This window comes from Fukomys damarensis, unplaced genomic scaffold, assembly GCF_012274545.1.
Source record: "Fukomys damarensis isolate Sample0158 unplaced genomic scaffold, DMR_v1.0_HiC HiC_scaffold_19, whole genome shotgun sequence".
Lineage (NCBI taxonomy): Eukaryota > Metazoa > Chordata > Mammalia > Rodentia > Bathyergidae > Fukomys > Fukomys damarensis.
The window spans coordinates 66031996-66041126 of record NW_022900931.1 but is presented as its reverse complement, the minus strand read 5'-3'; the positions used below and the strand labels follow the sequence as shown (position 1 = coordinate 66041126).

At 46.0% G+C, this 9131-nt stretch overlaps 1 protein-coding gene across 1 annotated transcript in view; it reads right to left on the bottom strand.

The window, feature by feature from the left end:
* Positions 1 to 5859: 5859 nt before the first annotated feature.
* Siglecl1 (SIGLEC family like 1) overlaps positions 5860 to 9131 on the bottom strand; it is a gene marked incomplete at its 5' end in the record, with an annotated part of 11911 nt that continues 8639 nt past the window's right edge. Inside the window, 2 exons of the mRNA XM_010615677.1 lie at positions 5860 to 7451; positions 7706 to 7805. The remainder of the gene's footprint in view (positions 7452 to 7705; positions 7806 to 9131) is intronic.

Genomic DNA, 9131 nt, shown 5'->3' with positions numbered 1-9131 from the left:
TTTTTTTTTTTTTTTTTTTTTTTTTTTGCAGATCTCCCTGTATCTGCTTAAGCCATTTCCACCATCGTTTTATTACTGCTCCCCAGACACACGGGGAGATCGAGGCCCCTGAGATTAAAGCTGTGGCTCCAGGTCATAGATACAGCACCAGCAGTACCAGGTCTAGACCGCAGCTTCCCTCGCTCTGGGTCATTAGTCCAGGTCCTCACATCCGGGGATCCTGACACTCGGTTCTGAGCCGCCATGCTGTGCCTCTTCTCTGAGATGGGACTGGCTAACACCCACCGCACAGGGGAGGACGCTGACAGCAGCGGATGCGCCCCTTACTTAGGTCCTAGAGCAGCAGGGCTTCGACCCCCAAACCGAACTAAGAGTGGGAACAGTTGCCCCGATTTCTAGTGACTTTCGGCAGGTTCACCTCTCAGAGCCTGCTTCCTCCACCTGTGGACAGGACGTCATCATTTCTCGGTGGGGGGTTGTTGAGTAGAGGACAGCGGGCACATGGTGGGCCTCAGCGCCGATCACACGCCGTGCGTACAGGGGACATCCTGTGATCATTTGTTGCTTTGCCTTCCAGGGTCTCCAAGACTCGGCTCCACCTGTGCCGTCGCCCCTGACCTCTCCCTGTGCCGCCATCTTTCTTTCCAAGCCAGAGGAAAACGCCCTTTCTGTCCGTTCTTCACACGCTCCCACCTCTGCGTGTGCACTGGATGCTTTGCATCCCCTTTTGCCGTTTCTTCTGCTGCCTGGCTCCAGTCTGACCTCCGTCCACATCCAGGTCAAATGTAACCTCCTCCCGGAAGCGCCTCCCTGGAGCCGTGCAGGTCGGATCCCAGATCTCTTCAGCATCAGGACCCGTTCGGCATCTAAGGCGCTGTCTCAGGACCGACCGACTTGGTACCCGCCTTCTGCTTGCTCTGTATTATTGCAGATCTGTTTAGGCAACAGAGTTCCAAGTTTGAAAAAAACATCTCTAAACCCAATCTCTCTTTTCCGGCCTCTTACAGCTAGGGGTGGTCACGTGACACAGTAAATTAAAAACCTAATCAGCTCCCCCTTGCCATCCCAATTGGACTTTTATTTTTTCCTGCGTACGATACTAGCTAATAAAATTCCAATTGGTTTTAAAATCTAAGCTTTCATAATAAAGTAAATCAATTTCAGAAAGAGTTGACGATGCTCTTTCCCCGGCAGCAGTAAATCAACAGATTTTGTTGGGTGTTAGAAGATGGCTCAAGGAATTGAATTCGATACCGTGCAAAGCTGGGAATGTTTATAAGAATACCGGTGTTTTCCTCGGCAGTAGTTTTGTATGAATATTCATGACTGACTTGTTCTCGTCTGTGTTAATATAAATCTGCCCTTGGAAGAACAATTTGAACAAAGTGGTCTTGTGAGACTCCACAGACATTAGAAATTATTCCATGTCTTATGAAAATGTTCTCCAAATAAAACGGCTGTGCTGTCGTACTCGATTTCTTGCTCTGGCGATGTGGATACCGTAACTGACATCTTGGTTTTCCCTAGTTATATACCTCTTCTCTTCCACCACACGAACCATGGAGAACTAAAATCCCTGCCTCTGCTAGACTTGGTCATCAAGCAAATATTCCGAAAGCCTCTGATTGCTTAAAACCAAGAGGCTGCTTGCCGGAGGTGTTAGGAAGTTCATTTCTAGTATCAGCACCAGTACCTTTTCCTCATTGCTTTCTTCCTCCTCCCTGAAATAGGGATGTGGTAAAAGCCAGAGACTCGGGGGCACTGCTAACAGGAGCACCGGAGCCCGGTCCCCATGGCCTTGTGGAGCACTAGCTGGGAAACTTAGGAAAGAGCTTGCTGGGAAATCCACTCCGCACCCTCTCTTTGCGGGCAGACTTGCGTTAAATGTCCCTGTGTGTCCTCTCAGTGCTCAGAAGGGTTCCAGTATGACAAGTATTTGCTGGGGAAAATAAACAAGCACAGTTTTGTGACAAGCACTGGTCCCGGGCTGGGATGCGGGAGTCTGGGCTCCTCCTGCGTGCTGTGCCCAGCACTGCTCGCTTGCTGCTGGCTGACCAGTGGGCGCTCCAGCCTGACACCCTTGCTGGTCTCTCTAGAGGGTCAGGAGGAACCGAAGGGGGCGGTGGTCCTGGACTACGTTTGCAACTTGAGGTGACAACGTGACACAGTTCTGGTCAGTGCAGAGCAAATGGGAGTTGGCTGGGCTGAGGGAAAAAGTTGATCTGTACTGAGATTAGAGTTTGCAACAAGAAAACAGCATCCATTCTTGTGTGCAGTCCCATGAGTTGGAAGATGCATGTGTGCATTTGATCAGCACCACTAGCAAGATGCAGAACGCTTCCAGCACCACTTCCCTCCATGGCATACAGACATCCGGTTAGGGTTTGTGTACTGACTACCTCTGTCGACAACCGATAATCTTACCTAATAATTTAAGAGTCTCTCTCTCTCTCTCTCTCTCCCACTTCCTCCCCACTCCTGTCCCTTTCCCCTCCTTGTCCTTCTCTCCCTCTTTCTTCCTTGTTTTTTTCTGTACCAGGGATCCCACTCCAGAGCTTGCAATCGTGAGGCAGGTGGCGGCACCACTGAGCTAAAGCCCCAGCTCCTAATTCTTCAGGATTTTCAACACAGACAGCCATGCTGTCTGTAAATAAGGACAGTCTCGTTTCTTCCTTTTCAGCCTGTTTTTTCCCCTTGCCTTACTGACCTAGAGAGGGTCTGCTATGCAAAGCTGAGAGGTGCCTGTATACGTCCTTGCCTTGTTCCCGATATTAAGAAGTTTTTTCTTAGATACTGTTTACTTGCCTAAAATGTCTCTTTTTTAGAGTTTGCTTGGGCTTCTCTTTTAAAAATCATGAATGGAGGTTGAATTTCATCAAATGCTTTCTCTGGTTCTATTGAGACAATGGTACTCAGAGAGTTTTTCTTTGCTATATTACAGATTGATTTTCAAATATTGAATCAACCGTGTAGTCCTGTGGCAAACCCACATGATCACTGGTAGGAAAACGATACACCACGGGATTATAATGTTACGTGAAGTAATCACGTGGGTTCTCTTGTATGAGAAACCCTAAATGTAAATAAAGCGCGAAATAAAAGGGAGATAGTAAGAAATAGGGAAATAGATCTTCTGCAAAAGGGAAAGCAGGACCAAGATATGGAGGGAAAAGAAGGGATAGGAGGTCAAGGAGATGAAAAAAAAGAATTAAAATGTGTTATGAACGTGTACCAACTCCCCACAAGGAATGTAATCGTTATGTACTGAAAGTATGTGTTAATACAAAACAAGAATTGAAAAAATATTCTGGGATTTTGCTAATTTTTTTGAGCATTTCTGTATCTATCATCAAAGGGATATTGGTCCCAGCCCTTGGGGAGGCCGAGGCCAGTTTGAGCCCAGTGCAGGCAACTTAGCAAGCCCTCGTCTCAGTATTTAAAAATAAAAATAAAAAAGCCCAGTGATGTAGTGCAAAGGCCCTGGTTTCAATCCCAAAGGCCACACACACACAAAAGACATTGGTCGATGGCTTCCTTGTAATCCTACAGCTGATTTTTATATCAAAGAATTGTAATCTTTGTAAAATAATTAAGGATATACTATTCTTTTTCTATGTTATGAAGAAATTGTATATTATAAATACTTATTCCTGAAGTGTTTGGGGGAATCCATCGAGGAAGCCACCCAGACCTAGAGTTCCAGTGGCAGAAATATCTCCAACTCTGAGTACAATTCCTGTCATAGATACAAGACTATTCCTTCATTTCTGATTTCCAGCCACCTCCAGGCTGTGGGATCGATTTCTGTTCTACGCCACTCAATCTGTGGTACTCTGCTATGGATTTCTGAAGAAATTAGTGTAGAGTGTGTGTGTGTGTGTGTGTGTGTGTGTGTGTGTTTTAATTTGATCCACTAGTTGTTGAGAAATATATTGCTTAATATCAAAATATCTGGTGATTTTCTAAATGTGTCATTAATTTCTAACTTAATTCCATGTGGCTAGAGAACATATCTCACATGATTCTCATTCTTTTAAATTTGTTGGGTACTTGTTTGTTTGTTTGGTTTGTTGAGACAGGGCCCCACTATGTAGTTGAAACTGTTCTGGAACTCACTGTGTAGCCCAGGCTGGACTCGAACCCACAGCGATCCTCCTGCCTCAGCCTCCAGAGTGCTGGGATGACAGGCATGTGCCACCACACCTGGCTGACTGTAGTAATTTTTATGACAAGGATATGGTCTATGAGTTTCCACAGGTCATTGAAAATAATGTGTTTCCTACTGTTGTTGGGTAGGATATTTTATAAATGCCACTTAGGTCAATTTTGTTGCTGGTGAGGAAGGAGATTCCACCGGGGCTAAGACTAGCTGAGAAAGCAGGCAGAACCTGTTAATTACAGTATCCCAGGGCACGTGTGCGGAACAGTTCCCAAAGCCGGGCACGAGGACTTCCCAGGAGGACTCGAGCAGGTGCCTGATAGGATGGCGGAGGCCTGACACCAGCCTCAGGAGTGGGAGACAAACAAGGATGGCCATCGTCGGGCTCTGCCTACAGGGTCTCTTCTCGGTAGCCCGCTCACATCCTGTAGGGCACGCTGACATTCTCCTACTTTTACCAAGTCCAGACAAGCTCTGCAAAGCCTCTTTCTCTTCCCCTCTTTAGCAAATGTAAAACCTTGCTACTGTTTGCACTTGACCAAATTTTTGCTCAAGACAGAAAGAACCCAGAAACCATCTCTAGAGGGAGACCCCAGCACCCCTAAACCTGGAAAGAATAGTGTTTTATAGCCATACTTATTTTTCATCTACTTTCTCTATCAATTACTGAGAGGAGCTGATGTGCTTAGCTCTCCTTTCGATTAGAATGTATGCACTTATGTACGTACGTACGTATGTATGCATATAGCAGTACTAGGTCTTGAGCCTCTGGATTTAAGTTTGTACCACTGAACTACATTCCCCAGGCTTTCCTATTTTTCTATTTTATTTTGAGATAGGGTCTTAGCTGCTCACACTGTCCTTTAACTTGTGATATTGCTGCCTCCACATCCAGAGTCACTGGGATTATGGATGCACTGCCATGCCTGGCTCGTTTGTAAAAGAAAAGTGTTACTTGGGAATTCCCAGACTCTACCTGTTATGGAGAACATAAAGGTGTGTGTGCTTGTGCCTGTGTATTCTGGCTCCATATCCAAGCAAGTTGGGATTTGGTTAAATCTCAGTGAACAATGACCCCAAGGTTATTGCTGCTGAATTTCTCTTCATCTGAAACTGACTCTGAGCCACTGTTTTTTAAATAGATTTTTTTGAGATATAATTCAGACACCAGAAAAAGTCACCTCCTTAAAGTATGCAATTTAGTGGTTTTTAGAGTATTTACAGAGTTGTGTATATGTCACCGCTCTCTAATTTTAGAACATTTCCATCTCCCTAAAAAGGAACTCAGTACCCACTAGTGGTCACTTACTACTTCTTGTTTTATGTATTCTGAAGCAATCTCATCACAGGCAACCATATTCAGACTCTTGTACAACTCGTATGTTCTCTATTAATTGACCTCTTATCATGCTATTTCTATCCTTCATGACTCGAAGTCTATTTTGTCTAATTGCAACATGATCTCTTTAGCGTTCTTTGAATTAGGATTTTGCTTTTATATTTTTGCCCTTTCTTTTACTTTGAACTTACCTAAGGATTTACATGGAAATTAGATCTCTCATAATACCATACACTTGGAATTTCCTCTACTTTTCAATTAGAAGGCTTATGTTATTAATAGTGCAATTATTTATATGGTTACCCTTAAATCTATCATCCTTCTAATTTTTATTTGTTCCATCTACTCTTTGTTTCTGCTTTCTTCTTTCTTTTCTAATACTGCATACAGCGAGTATTTTTATAATTCTATTTTATTTCCACTACTAGCCTATTAGTTATAGTTTTAGATAATTTCTAAGTTGTTGCTACAGGAATATATCTCTTAAAGTTATTATTCTATCCACCTTCACATAATACCATGCTACTTAACATAGAGAGGACAAACCCTTTATAATCTATATTTCTATTTCTCCCATCCTTTGAGCTATTGTTTTTACACACTGTGTCTCATGGCATTTTATACACCCCTAACATGCTCTATTTTCTTGTAGCATTTCACAGGATGTGTGTTCTCTGCCCTGCCCCAGCCCACCCTCCCAGCTGTACTAATCAGGAAGGTGTACAAAGGGCAGTAGTCAGGACTGCGGCTCTGCAGTCAGCCTGCCTGACTCCAAGCCTGGCTCCATCACTTGCCAGCTGTGTAGCAGCGAGCAAGTCACGTCCCCTCTCTGGGCCTTGGCTTCTACACCTACAATGGGTAGATCATAACGGTATCCATCTTGCAGGATCCTTGGGAAGATTAAATGAGCTAATGTATGTAAAATCCGCAGACCGGAGCCCCACACAGTAGAAGCCCTGAATAAGTGTTCATAATCATTAATATCACCACTACCAACTTCTGTCCTTTTTGAATTGTGAATATTTTCGACTGTCGTCTCTTCCCAGTGATGTTCTGGTTCAAGATCCAGCCCTCTGCTTTTACACTCTGGTGAAAGTCCTGGTCCTCTCTGCTGCTCCTCCTCTTCCTCACCTGTAACCTGCAGGGGTTTTACTGCAGAATACGCAGCGATCCTTCAAGTCACCTTTCCTTCCCCAAGCCCCGGCCTGTGCATTGATTGTCTTCAATCACTTTCCTCTCCCCAAATAATCATTTCCTTTTCCAGATTTACCTCCTAGTTTCAGGTTCTGAGTATTGCAGCCAGGCCCTTCCTCACCGTATCGACCCCTGGCTATTTCCTTGAAAATTGAACTTCCACCTGGAATTGTGCTGCAAGCACCAGGTGACTGGCTGACTTATAGACACTGTGCTTGGAGAAATTACTTTCTAGAAGAACGAATTCAATGGAAGGATTTAAGGACTCAGGATGACCTGTACGTCCTGACACACGGAATAACGGTGAGCAGGCCACTAAGAGGGACTCAGAAGAAGATACTGAATGCTTAAGGCTAAGGTATCAGTTGGCCGAGGTGTTCCGCGGAGCCTCGCCAGTCTCGCGTCCGCTGGAGGTCACGTGCTACCCCAGCCGCTGGGTATCATGTGATACCCTCCGGAAGTCGCCCGGGTACCCCGGCCAAGTCGCTTCCGTAGGTGCACCGATCAGCACATGTGCATTGTTCAGAGCCAATCAGGGCCTGACGATGCTCGCGGGGGCTTCTGGGAAGGGGCAGGCCGTGCAGAACCCGCAGGTTTCTACCCCCGCATCAGATACCAAGTAACTGTCGCTCCTGGACCACTTTTAGCAGGATGTCCCCGGCTATCAGGCGAATAATTTTTCTTGAGCAAATGGTTGTAGACTCCTTCCAGCCCCGGGCGGATCAGCTGTTGAGGGACACTGCTCTTTTCTCCCAGTACCTGTGGGCCAACAGGCGATGGGCTGATTGGAAACTATTGATCGAGAAACAAATGCCCAGTGCTTCTCTCATAGGGTTAATCAAAAGGCTTCCAGTGTACCACATTGCAACACGTGCCCTGTCGGCAACAACAACGCTCAGGAAGAAGCCTTGTCTCTTCATTTCCACGCCCACACCCACACCCGACTCATCCCCGACCTGGTCTCCATCCTCGCTCCCCTCTCTCTTTTCATTCTCCTTTCCCAGACTCCTCACCTTTCCTCTCCTTTGTTTGCCTGTCCTCTAGAGGATCTGTTTCTTTAGTCGAAGCAAACACCACGCCATTACAGAGGTTCCCATCTTCAATCCAACACCTCTGCAGCACAAGGTTTGCACAGATAAAGCCACACTGACTATGAACCCACTTACCCTAGTTACACCGCCCTGAGGAAAGGAACTCACCACGAATGAGGGTAAAATGCACCTGGGAAATTCTGACCCCCTCTCCCTTGCCCTCACTCTGAGCTCCAGCCACATGGGCCTGGTCTTGGCCCCTGCACTCACCAAACCTCTCCCTTCTCAGAGCCTAGAATCTGCTGGCCCCTCTGGCTAGCTCCTAATAATACTTTAATATTCAACACAGCTGTCGTTTTCTCTGAGATCCAACCTAGAATTCTGATTCTGTAAGGGCCAGAGGATTTACCTCAGTGGTTCTGCTGCCTGCCAAGCAAACACAAGGTCCCGAGTTCGATCCCTGGTATTAAAAAAAAAAAAAAGTAGAATTTTGATTCTGTGATTCACACTGTGTTCTGTGATCAAAACTAGGTTCATTTCCTGTGGCTTTCTGTCAGTTTTCTGTCCTTTTCCTCCGAGCGCTTGCCAACTTCAACTACACATTTTTGTCTGTTCACTGTCTGTACCCTTGAGACTGCAGCGGGGCAAGGCCGCTGTGTTGCTCTTTCCCACATCATCCGGCTCACAGTTGGTGTTTGTGTTTCTGCGGAACTCGTGTGAACCGCGTGGGCGGGTGGGGTCCTTGTGGATGTGGGGTTTATACAAACATTTATCCTCAGCACAAGACTAGCAACTCACTGGGGCTGCGGGATCCCTGTGTTTACTCACAAATGCCGCCCCGGGGCAAAAGATGATCCTCTTCCTACTCGCAGAAAACTACTGACCTCTGGCTCCGAAAAGGAGGTTGTCATCCATTCTGAGGGGACAGTACGTAACTGTAGCCCTTCTAATGCCAGGATACCATTCTCATTCCTGTGTCTCCGACTGTGGGGATCATGAGTATTGGTTGTAAGTATTGTTAACTCTAGTAACTCCATATGTGTTAAGTTTCTCCAGTTTAGCAGGTAGAGTGTTTCCTTTGTGGAATTCCTGAAAGTTACAGTTTCTTGTCTCTGACCTTTAGATGTGTGGTTGTCCGGGTTGCTACTACTCACGGTGGGTTGTTTTGGTGAACCTGTTTGCTCTTTTCCTGTGTGACCTTTCAGTTACTATGGTAAAACCATCCCATAATAGTTTGTGGTTTTTTGCTTTAAAAGGCCGGTGCTTGCCGGCAATAAACGCCGCCTTGATCAGACTCTTGTCTTGGCGTCCTTCCTTTCTCTCTGCCCCATCTCCACCCCGCTGCTCTTTCAGGTTTGAGACACTGCTGGACAGTGCTCTGCGTCGCCGGCTCGCGACAAGTGGCGCC